This window comes from Dasypus novemcinctus, chromosome 18 (genome assembly GCF_030445035.2).
Source record: "Dasypus novemcinctus isolate mDasNov1 chromosome 18, mDasNov1.1.hap2, whole genome shotgun sequence".
Lineage (NCBI taxonomy): Eukaryota > Metazoa > Chordata > Mammalia > Cingulata > Dasypodidae > Dasypus > Dasypus novemcinctus.
Window position 1 is genome coordinate 32,804,000 of NC_080690.1, and position 12,296 is coordinate 32,816,295.

Consider the following 12,296-nt stretch of genomic DNA (forward strand, 5'->3'; position numbering starts at 1 on the left):
TCACACCCGGGCTAGAGCTAGACATGTCATCACATCCCACTTTAGGATTCCATTCATTATTAACTATTTAATAATGCCGTACATTTTTACAAAGTTAGATTGTTTGTTTGAAACATCTGTTTACATTCCACATTCCAATAAAATCGTATTGGTATTGGTAGCGGGTCCTATCTCTAAATGTAGATTCTGTTTTGTTCGGTTGGTCTGTGGGAACTTAAAATGCAAATGAAACTCTCCTGTTATTATAGAGTTGAGTTTGCAGAATAAAAAAAGATCCCAAAGCCAGGAAATGAGTTCAGCTAAGGTTTTCATACCAATACTTCCTGCCTGTATTGCACATTATGTATATTAGTGTATACATTGTTCTATCTGAAAATTGAAAGCAGGGCGTGTGCTCTCAGCCAAGCCTGTATCAATATGTCATACAGCAGAACTCAATGTTTTGGGTTATCAAAAGCCTTCTAATGTGCCCTTAAAGGCAGTATTGAACCATTGGCTGTTATCAGGGAGCTGTCCTACTATGTGTCTTTCCTGCTTCCCTACCTCTCCCTTTTTCCTTTACTCCCCCCTGTCTTGTCCTGCCTTTTTTTTAAGTTGCCTATCTGGACCGGGTAGGACGAGCCTGCTAGACGGTCTTGGTAAGCAGTAACATTATTTCTTTCCCTTGGTTCCCCCAGAGGCAATAAAAGAATCTGGGAGAGAAGAGTCAGATGCCCTCTCTCCTTTGTTCATGATTTAGTATGTGCAAACACAACTAATCTGCCTGTCTTTGGGTTCTGTAACTGAGAAATGACACAGGAGTAGTTTTTCCTTTTTATGCATACAGTTTTCTCTTGCAGCATCTATGTTTTTTTACCTCTCCTCATGCCTTAGACTTAGAACATAACTGGGTGTGAAACGCTCACTCCCTTCTGAGTCTGATCTTGACAAGTTGACTTGCTAGCTGACCAACTCTGGGCTGTTCTTTCCCAAACTGAAGAGAGTCCATTCCAGACCTTCTGTCTCTCACCTTTCTCCAAAACAATTTTGTGTCCAGAGGGACCTAGCTCCCCTGGGATTTTAGAGTAGTTACCTAGTTTAAGAGATGGTCTTAGCCTAAAAGGGGTGTGTATGCATGTGTGTGTGTATGTAGGAGTGGCAGAGTCCTAGATTTAACTATTGTAGATTTACTCACCCATTGTCCTTTTTAGTTAGCATATTATTTTTTCAACTCATCTCAGTAATTATCAGACATTTTGTTTTCTTCATTACCTTATATAGCAGGTTAAAAGTGCCTATGACAAGGACTTGATTATTTCTAGAGAAAAGCAAAAATATGTGGGGAACAGGGTAGTGTTATGCTATCATCTCAGGTACTGCCTGTGTTCAAGAACATAGATCTTGTATGGTGAGAACAAAAGGTTCCTATGCCAAATACGGAGGTATATCGTAGTTTATTGGCCACAAGTGAGAGAGATCATGCTGAGAGTAGAACTGATGAAGTGAAGAGTAATATTTTTATCTGTGGTTTGGTGTTTGTTCATCCTCCCCTGGATCACGTCAGCCGGCCAGTCCCATCTTATCCCTGTAGTAGATGATTGTGGTGTGAAAAACCTTTGTGTGTATAATGCGGACTAATTCCTGGGTCTTCTTACCAACTAGAGGAGTCAGTGCCAGTTCAACGAGACACTTAAGTGTCAGCCACTCAGCTGGTCTCCTCCGTAGCACATCAGGACTCAAGGCTCAAACAAACGTGTTCCCTTGCAGAAAAGAAAGCAAGGTAATCTCAGACGGATTGATTAGAGGTGGCAGAGGGAGCTTGTATTCCTGTGGGGCTTGGAAAGAGTGTCTGGGGAGAAGGGGCTGCTTAAAGAAGAAAGGAATAGTCTAAAGGTAGATGAGGAGAGAACATACTAGGGATAAAAATAAGAGACATCAAGTTCATGTTCTGGAATGTGTCATGAGCAGGATTGGTTCCCGTGGGCTAAAAGGTGGTGCTCTCGAATCAGATGCTGAGTCCCCGAGAGAGCTGGGTGCCATGGGTCTCACAGTCTGCGCCTACTCAGGGAAATGACTTAGGTTCTCCCAGGTGCTGCATTGATGAGGGTGGAAGCAAACTACTTTGGAGTGCAGGCAACAGTTTTGAAGAATTTTTGTATGTGCACTGAGGTAGAGCTGAAAGAGCGCAGTTAACAGTTTAATTAAATGATTAGTTTGAAAACCTGTGTTGCTGCATGAGCACCCAAAGGAGTAAGCATACTTTCCTCCTACAACTAAATGGAAGTGGATGGATAATAACTGATCAGAGTCCAAGGTATTTAAATACAAACCTTCCGAAAGAAAAGCAGGGTCCACATGAGCACACGAGAGGCCAAAGTTTGTCATCTTAATAAATTAAGACTAAATAATGTCTTGCCTTGAAAAACTAAAGGTGGGGATAGGGAGAGGAGGGGAGGTGGTGAAGAAACACCTGGCCATGAAAAGCAGTCGTGATAAGCTTTTAAGCTATATGGATGTGTTCATGAAAATAGCCCCAACCAGGTATAGTAGAAGCTGGGGAAAGTGATGTGATGAAATTATACAGGTGATGAATATTTTTGTGTAGAAACTCAACAATGTGCTACAAATGTGCTACTTAACCCTGAGCTGCATGTATTGGGGATTAAAAGACAAAACAAAACATTGAATCAATAAATTAACAGTTTTTCACCTGCTGGCTCTTTTTGCTGTACATGGTGACTAAAATATTGGGACAGAAATTATGGCACCCAGCTGGAAAGCTTGGATAAATCTTCAAGAACCATGGAGCAGACTGTTTTGCAGAAAAGCAACGCTGCCTGGGTTGTGATCCTTAACAAATGACTACTTCAGACACAGTTGGCCACCTCTCTGTATCACTGGATGACCAATGTATGATTTATGTGCTGCTGCCATTAGAGGAAAGAAAAATGCCATGTTAAATTCTGTTTTCCTAAATAAAAATGTTGACAATAACCAGTCTTCTCAAGTGGAAGGCAAGCCATTGCTATGAGGATCTAAACTTGTATTTCCTGACTCTTGGGGGAGGGGAGGGATAAATCTTGAACTGCAAAGGTGTGAGCATGGTGGTTGGTGTGAGCACTGACTTTCTGCTGGGGGTGCGGCTAGAGTGGTGTCTTGGTGGGGATTGCTCAGTTCCTTGGTACTTACTTGCTAATTGTACCACTCAGACACCTGCTTGGAGTCAACTTGTTTCATCATGGCTTTAACCTTTGTGGCAGAGGAGGGTATACTGCATTTACAAAGATCACTGCTTACTCCCAGTCCCTGCAACACAAGCATGCGTGGGCAAGCACATGCTTTGTTTGCAAGGTGGTGGTCTCTAGTGTGCTGCTTTCTCACTGGCTTCCCATGGAGTTGGACCCTTGGGAATCAGTTGCTAATGTGCTTAAAGGCAAGTTAGGAATTTCTAAACCTTATGCATCATACAGCCTGTCCCAAATGCTAAACAAGTGAAATCCTTAATCCAAAGAGGTTTCATGAAGTGGTTTTTTGGTGAGACCAATTCCTAGGGAGAAGCGTGCATAGATTTTTCAGTGCTGTAGTACCATCTGTCCAATGAGACATTGCTTCTAGAATTCCATTGGCATCTCACCATCCATTTCTCTTTGCTGGACATGGAGAAACTAGGATTTCAGGCCAGGCCAAACAGCTGTTTCCAGGGGAGAGTTTAAAAACTTTTTGAGCTCACTTCCTGCTCTTTGTTTTTTAGTAGACTCAGCCCTTTCCCTGTGTAAACAAAAAAGTTGTCTTCTGATTCTTAGTTCCAAGACTTCTACAATAAAGCTGCAGTCAGGTCTTAAGGGGATCTAGCGTGACTTCACAAAATGGTCGAGAGACTTTGGCTGGTCTAAATCAGCACTGTAGACCTGAGGGAAGGAGTAGAGTGTCCAGAGCTTTTCCCTCATGCGCACAGAAGGCCGTGCTAAAGACAGCCTCTACTGTAGTGACTGGAGGATGATAGAAGAGGTACTAGTTGAAATCTGAAGTCCTCAGAGAGTGAGTTCTCACTAGGCTTTCCCAGCGTGAATGGGGATTTACAGCCTGCTACAGTTCCCAGCATTCCTCCAGAGAAGGGCGCTGCAGAAGTGGAGGCCTGGTCCTGGCTCCCAGATTGATTAATGCCGTCTTTCCCCTCCTCCCATCTCTCCCCAGGTCTGTTGCGGTTCCTCCCACTTTTCCATAAGCAGAACAAGCACCAAATCAAACGTCTTAACGTGTGTAGAGAGATCACGTTCCGTGAGCAGACACGAAACGGTGGCAGGTTACGCCAGCACGAACTAGACCAACCGAAGGGCGGCCCGCTACCGTATATCAAACCTCACTTCTGAATGTAAAAGGTTCACACGCCTTTGGCTTCCTGTTGACTTCCTCCTGACCCAGAAAGCATGGGAAATGTGAAGGGTATGCAAAATGGTTGTTGGTTACTATTGCTCCCCTGGGACCCCTGATGTTCCCTGGCCGACTGTTTCTCCAGCAAACCACGTTAACTAGCGGACCACAGACTCCAAGCACGGGAGCGGGGACAGTTTATGGCATGATGGGCAGTTACATATAAAAATTTTAAAAGTATATATTATTGAATAAAAGGTTTTTAAAAATGTATGGAGAGTGTTCAGTATGAAAGGGGCCATTGACAGACACCTGTGGCCACAGAGGACTCCGTCAACTAGAAGGGCACTGGTGACAGGCTCATGCCAAAGGAAGGCCGGGGAAGACCCGGAGAAGAGAGGAGAGCTCCTCGTGAGGATGCTCTTACAGCGATGAGAACTGGAAAGAGGCGTGTGGTGAACCAATCCTGGGAATGGGGCAAACCCCAGGTACTGGAAGAAGACTCGTGAGCCAGGAAAGCTGGGCTTGGCCTTGCGCACATTTCCATCAGCCAGCATGCTCCTCTGACCCCAGCTTCCAAAGTGGGGTGAGCCACCCACGGTGAGGTGGAAGATCAGGGTGGCCTCCAGGGAGTTGAGGGAGGTGCCTCCACCTTGCTTTCCCTTTGGTAGTGTCTCCACATTTCACTCAATCTTCCGATCCTGTCTCCACCCCAAACCGCCCTACCCTTCTGGAGAAGCATCTGATCTTGAGGACAGTGGAGTCTGCTGTCCCGAGCCCTGTGGGGTCAGGGGTGTTAGATCTGAGGGCTGCTTTGGATCACATTTTCAAACTCCTGTGAACTGGAAGGAAACGTGAAAGGGTACAATGGAAACACCAGTTGTATTTACTAAATGAATAAACAAAACCTGTTTTACAAACGAGCCTTCCCCAGCTGCCTTGGGTGGCCATGCCAGGGAGGGGTGAGCGCGGTGACCAGCTGATGGCGGCTCAGCCTTGTCTCCCACCGCAGGTCCCACCGCCGGCCTGCGTCCTCCCACTGCGACAGAGAGCAGGAGGGCAGGCAGATCCGCACACCCAGCTGGCCTGGGGCACCAGTTAGTTCTCCATAAAAGTTCCTTGGGGTGCACGACATTCTTTTTCCGTCTCTCGGCTGTGTCCTGAACAAACTGGACCAAGGTGTGGGCGCTCAGTTTCTGAAGCGATTGTCAGGAAAGCAAAGAGGCCCGTTTCAGTGCTGCCACAGCGTCCTAGTGTCCCTTGGACCAGTGTCTGTCATGTCCAAGTGGCTCCTCGGGTGTAGGTGCTTGAGCCTGTGCATCCCCTCAGGCCCCGGTGAGGGAGGGCCTGCAGGCCCAGGGCCAGCGGACCGTGCAGGCCAAGAGGACACCAAACAGGCGCACTCGGTACTTTCCAGCTCCATTCCCAGGGTTCTCACTCTGTCTCTGTCTCTTGGAGCCCCTTCTGACTCAAGGCTCTGCAAATTTCTATTGTCTCCCAGATTTCTGGAAATACCTTGTTACAGTAAGCACGTCCCTTAGCGATTCGTTGCCCTGAAATTCCGTCCAATGTGTGCGTCCTGAGTGCGTGTTTAGGCACACAGCAGGTAGCTGTTCTCTCTGTGTTGATCTGTGGGTGTCAGAGGCTCTTTACATACGTGGAGAAGCTTGTCAGAACAGATGCAGGGTTTATTGCCTTGGGAATTTGTGGGCTGCCCTGGAGAATTTAAACGCCAACTTCGTCCTCCCATTTCCCTTCTCAGCCACGGCTTTCTTTAACTTCTCAGCGTGAAAGTCTTGTTTTCCAGAAACCTGTGAAGTATATTAGATAATCTTGTTTTTTGTGGATGATAACTGTTCGGTGGGAGAATGGTGTAGAAAAAAGGGGAAGGAGGAGTTTTGGCTTAGTTTTTTGTTTTGTTTACCTTAAGAGAAGGGGACAAGGAACCTGCTACCCTAAGAACAGTCTAAAGCTCACCCACGACGTGTGGAAATTCAGAAACACCAGTTCACTTCTTCCAACAGTCGTTTATGTTTTGGTTGTTTAAAATAATATGTATTACATTTTCCTAATTTCCAAAATAATATGTGCTTGTAAAAAAAAATTCAAAGTGTTACAGAAAAGTGAAAAATAAAAGACACCCTTCCCTCCCCTGCATCCTTATCCACATATATGCACAGACAAAATCACCTCCCTACCTTGGAGGTAACCACTGTTAGTTTGGTTTCCTATGCATATCTTTGTATTTTGATTTTGATTTTTATAGAAATGTAATTGGACAGTACACTCTTTGCTGAGACTTGTGTTTTCACTTAGATGTGGAAATCTTACTATGTTGGCATGTCTAGATCTACCTCACCCCTTTGCCGTGGCTGCATGGTATTCCACGGTGTGGATGTACCGCAGTTGAAGCAATCCCTTACTGATGGACTTTGGATGGTTTCTAGTCTTTTAATATTATATCTATTACTGCAATGTACAAAATTTGCCTGGACATTTCTGCACAGCATGTATGTCTGCAGGATAAAATGTTTTGAAAGAATTAACCATACTGTATGATTTTTTCAGAAGGGGAATTGTTATGGTTTAAAGAAATCAATCCTCTGTGTTCCCTTCCCTCACTGGTATAGGTTGAAGCTGCAATGACTTTATCTGCTCCTGGGATTCTTGCAGGGTTCCATCAAGCACGGGAGGCCTGGTGCCAACATGAACTTACCAAGGGCCTACAGAAATGTGTGAGCCCTGAAAACAAAGTGTTGATTCTAACATAAGAATATTGCAAAATAGGAATTAATAAATTTAATGAAATTACTTTAAAATGCACTACCTGTGAACCTCATTAATTGTCAAATTGAATGTTTGCTTTTTGAAATATTCTTCTCATGATAATTAGTGAAGAGTAAAAAACCAAATAATTTCAAAAGAAAATTCTAAAGAACCTTTCTGAGAAAATGACGGGGAAAAAGTTACCTTGAATATGAAAGATGGGTGCATTTTAGTATGTTTGAAATGCTCTGGAGAGGCCTTCAAAAGTAAGCATACTTGAGAGTGGAGAAATATTTTTAAATAGCCCTAGCCAGAATGGCCTGGTTGGCAGAATGGATGAGAAGCCCTTTGCAGAATACTATTCTACAAATTATTAAAATAGTGTGTGTCTCAAATGCGTTATGCTAAATAAAAGAAGCCAGACTCAAAAGGCTAGAAACAGATGATTCCATAATATGACATTCCGGAAAAAGCAAAATTATAGGAATAGATAACAGATCATAGTTGCCAGGGGTTAGGGTGGAGGGAGGGTTTGACTACAAAAGGGTGGCAAGAAGGAGTTTTTTGGGGGGTGGGTGATGGGACTGTTCTATGCCCTAAATGTGATGGCAAGTTAAATGACTTAGCGGCTTTGTCAAAACGCAGAATTGTGTACCAAAAAGAAATTGTTCGCAAAAATTTACTGTATGTAAATTTAAAAATAAAATAATGTTGCAGAGGCCCGATAGGGTCCCATTTGGATTTCACGCACAGAGCAGGAACCTCACGTGCCCCACTGATTTAGTCAGAACCAATAATCTTTAGCTGCAGCGACGTCGGCCAGCTGAGTGACCCAGGCATGTGGGGTCCTCTTCCATCTTTCTTACCATCCAAGGGGCGATTCTCGAGGCCCAGCCCCTCGCTTCGTTGTTCATCGGCAGGGAGCAATGGGGAATAAACTTGGCCTTATGGCGTGGGCAAGTCCCTCAGGACCCTCAGAGGCCAGGCGCTCCAAGTGAGTTTCTTTGCTTGGACTAACAGGAACGGACACTGTCCACTGAGTTTTAACACCTGATTGGGGCTTTTGTGCACTGAAAGGGATGTGTACAGTTATTGGTGTTTTAATTAATAGCTTAGGTACTGAAGTTGTATATCTTAGTATAAATTTGTCTTCTGTCTTTAAGATAAATTTGCCAATTTTTTCGGTACAAACTAGTTGGTTTTGTATATAAGTATACACTTACTTTTGCTTAATCTTTGATTGATGTTCCAGTAATTCGAAACTTAAGGGGGCAATAAAGAAAATGCCTATTCAAAAAAAAAAAACAACTTGAGGAATTATACCATTAACACGGCTTACTCACTTAATTGAGTTTCCTTAGACATTTCAAATTCAATCACATACTTAATGTCTTATTCACACAAACAATTCCAATACCTAATAAGCAAGACCTAAAATCTGATGTAATCTTCCTAAGCGTTCAAAAGCTATTTATAAATCTAAGTCTAAACTTGTAGATTTAATAAATCAATACCTTTTAAACATTGTTAAAAACTTAAATTTTCTTAGACTTCTAAAAAATTAAAATCACAAATCTAATTTCAGTTTCATTTAAGCACTTCAGATTAAGCCCAGAGTATCAGGTCATCTAACATTGGGTTCTCTTTCATATTCCAAATATCTTAAATAATGAAAATATGACAATAACTATAAATTTATTCCTCAACTTGATGTGGATTATTGATGTCATGGGTTTGATTTACTTTCCATCATCTCTGTGTTTTGACATTTACCCTACCACCAGGTGACCAGTAGGGATTTGTAAATAGGACCTTTTAAAGATGTTATCATTAGTTAAGATATGGCCAAACTGAATCAGGATGGGCCTTAATCTGTATGACTAGAAACCTTATAAAAAGAAGAAATTCAGAAACAGTCTATAGAACTAACTACTAGCCATCAAAACAGTGAGAACAATAAATTCCTGTTGTTAAAGGTTTGCAGTAACTGGGTCGGTACCAAATCAAGAAAAAGGCAACTTTTAATTGGTAGGGAGACCTTGTGGTGCCCTTAGAGACCCCTGTCCACGGTCCCTGGTTGGGTGTGAGGAGCTGGCCTGTGACCTCAGTGCAGTTCGCTGATACCGCTCCAGAGAGAGCAGAGGAAACCCTATGTGCATACTGTGTGCACGTATGTCTGTGATAACCTAGCTGGTGGCAGTCTGAAGGACTGTACCAGGACACTTGTCTCTGCCTCTCTGTCCCAGAAGTTGCCCTGCGTGCAGAAGTAGCTTGAAGAGAGCTGCTTCTGCATTGTAAGAAACAATCAAATCACAGCACCCTGGGACAAAGGATTACCAGCTTTAAGATATTCAATAGCGTGCACACGACAGGGAAGACTATTTCATAGGAAGAAGAGGGGGCATTCAGATCCCTGTAAATGGGGGAATTCCTAAAGTCAGGAGCACAGACCCAGGGCAAGACATGCTCAAAAAAAGCTTTTCCCTTGGGCTATTCAGGTTCATTGGAAGGAGAGTTAAGTTCTGAAGAACACCAACCAATACAGAGCCAATCTGCAAAGATCATGAAAGCTGTTTTTGGCATTTGTTTGTTTTTGTTAGTTCCTGGCATTCAAGGAAATCTGTTATGTCACTAACTGGGTAAAAACTTGAGACAGATACTTAAGGGACTAAATTCCAGAGTTAACACATTAAAATATTAAAATATACAGTATACAACAAAAGATTACAAGGCAAACAGGAAATAATGGTCCAGCTAAAAGAACAAAACATCAGAAACTATCAATGAAGATGACAAGAATTTGAATATAAATATAACAGAGAAGTCTTTTTTAATGTATTTATTTTTATTAGAGAAGTTGTAAGTTTACAAAACAATCATACATAACATACAGGATTCCTATATGCCACCCACCACCAACACTTTGCATTGCTATGGAATTTTTGTTACAATGAAAGAACATCATCAAAATATTACTGCTAACTATAGCTCATAGTTTTTATTTTGTGTATTTTTTCCTACAAACCTACCTATTATTAACACCATGTACTAGCATTGTGTTTTTATTATAGTTCATGTGATAACATTCACATATTTGTACTGTTAGCCAGAGTCCATCATCCACCATGGAGTTCAGTGTATTGTACTGTTCTATGCCTTGTACAATCCATCCGAAGTGTGCACTCAGTGGCTCTCAGTTTTACCAGAGTTGTGCTATCATCACCTCAGTCAATTTTAGAACATTTTCATAACTCCAAGAGGAAAAACCCCATATCCTCTTATGTCCCCCTATTGTTGACCCTTTACATTGTTATAATAACTTGTTTGCCATTGCTGCAAAAATATTGCAATATTACTGTTAACTATAGGTCATAAGTTATCTTCATATCTGCTGTTGTGTGTCTTCAATGTACTTTTTCTGTCATAATTGAGATTTTATTCAAATCCTTTTTATTTATTTATTTTTTAAGATTTATTTTATTTATTTCTCTCCCCTTCCCACCCGCGCCCCAGTTGTCTGATCTCTGTGTCCATTTGCTATGTGTGCTTCTTTTTGTCCTCTTCTGTTGTCAGCGGCATGGGAATCTGTGTTTCTTTTTGTTGTGTCATCTTGCTGCGTCAACTCTCAGTGTGTGCAGCACCATTCCTGGGCAGGCTGCACTTTCTTTCGCACTGGGCAGTTCTCCTTATGGGGTGCACTCCTTGCATGTGGGGCTCCCCTATGCAGGAGGCACCCCTGCATGGCATGGCACTCCTTGGGTGTATCGGCACTTTGCCTGGGCCAGCTCCACATGGGTCAAGGAGGCCCAGGGTTTGAACCATGGACCTCCCATGTGGTAGATGGACGCCCTATCCACTAGGCCAAGTCCACTTCCCTCAAACCCTTTTTAAAAAAATGTTCTTAAATATGTTCAAAGACCTAAAGGAAAACACAGATTAAAAACTAAAGGATATCAGGAAAACAATATATGAACAAAATGAGAATTTCTTTAAAGAGATAGAAATTATAAAACAGAAATACTGGAGTTGAAGACCACAATAACTGGATTAAAAAATCCCCTAGAGGGGTTCATCAGAAGAGTGGAGGTGGCAGAAGAAAGAATCAAGGAGCTTGCAAGTAAGAAAATTGAAAGTTCTCAGACTGAGGAGCAGAAAGGAAAAAGAATGGAAGAAAAAAAAAAAGAACAGAGCCTGAGAGATAAGTGGGATACCATGAAAGCATACCAATATAAGCATTATGGGAGTCCTAGAAGGGGAAATAGAGAAAGGGGAAGAAGAAATAATGTCATAAAAACTTCCCAAATTTAATGAAAAACATGACTATACATATTCAGAAGCCCAACAAACCCCAACCAGGATTAATTTTATGAGATACACGCCCAGACACATTAAAATCAAACTTCCAAATGCCAAAGACTAAATCCTGAAAGCTGCCAGAGAGAAGTGATACATCATGTACAAGGGATCCTCAATAAGATTAAGGGCTGATTTCTCATCAGAAACCAGGGAGGCAAGGTGGCAGTAGGATGACATATTCAAAGTGCTGATAGAAAATAATTGCCAGCCAAGAATTTTATATCCAGCAAAACTATCTTTTGAAAATGAGGGAAAGACCAAGGTATTCCAAGATAAGCAAAAACAGAGGGAGTTCATTACTACTAGTCCTACCTTATAAGGAATGCTAAAGGGAATTCAGGTTGAAAGGAAATGACACTAGACAGTAGAATGAAGCAGCATTTTAAAAGAGGTTATTGGTAACTACATGGGTAATTATAAACACTAGTACTATTGTATTTTGAATTTGTAACTTCTTACTACTTACAAAAGTTCTAAAATGCAAATGCATAAAAGGTAGTGATAAATCTATGGTTTTGGAATATGATGAGCAAAAATGTAATTTTGACAAATACAGCATAAAGGTAGGAGGATGGAGGTGTAGGAATAGTTTTATTTGTTATTGAAGTTAAAATGGCATCAAATTAAAAGCAATTGTTATAGGGGAGCAGAGGTGGCTCAAGCTGTTAGGAGCCCACCTCCCACATAGGAGGTCCCAGGTTTGGTTCCTGGTGCCTCTTAAAGAAGAAACAAATAGACAACAAGCAGACAATGAGAAAGAAAAGAGAGAGATTGATTGTTATAAATTTGGGATGTTAAATTTAAGGCTTATTTTAACTACAAAG

The 12,296-nt window shown here is 42.0% G+C and overlaps 1 protein-coding gene across 1 annotated transcript in view; it reads left to right on the forward strand.

Annotated features, from left to right (window-relative positions):
* Positions 1–4,621, forward strand: part of CSNK2A2 (casein kinase 2 alpha 2) — a 36,505-nt gene extending 31,884 nt beyond the window's left edge. The window contains exon 12 of the mRNA XM_058279922.2: positions 4,174–4,621. The gene's annotated coding sequence lies outside the window, so the exon portion shown is untranslated. The remainder of the gene's footprint in view (positions 1–4,173) is intronic.
* Positions 4,622–12,296: the final 7,675 nt, after the last annotated feature.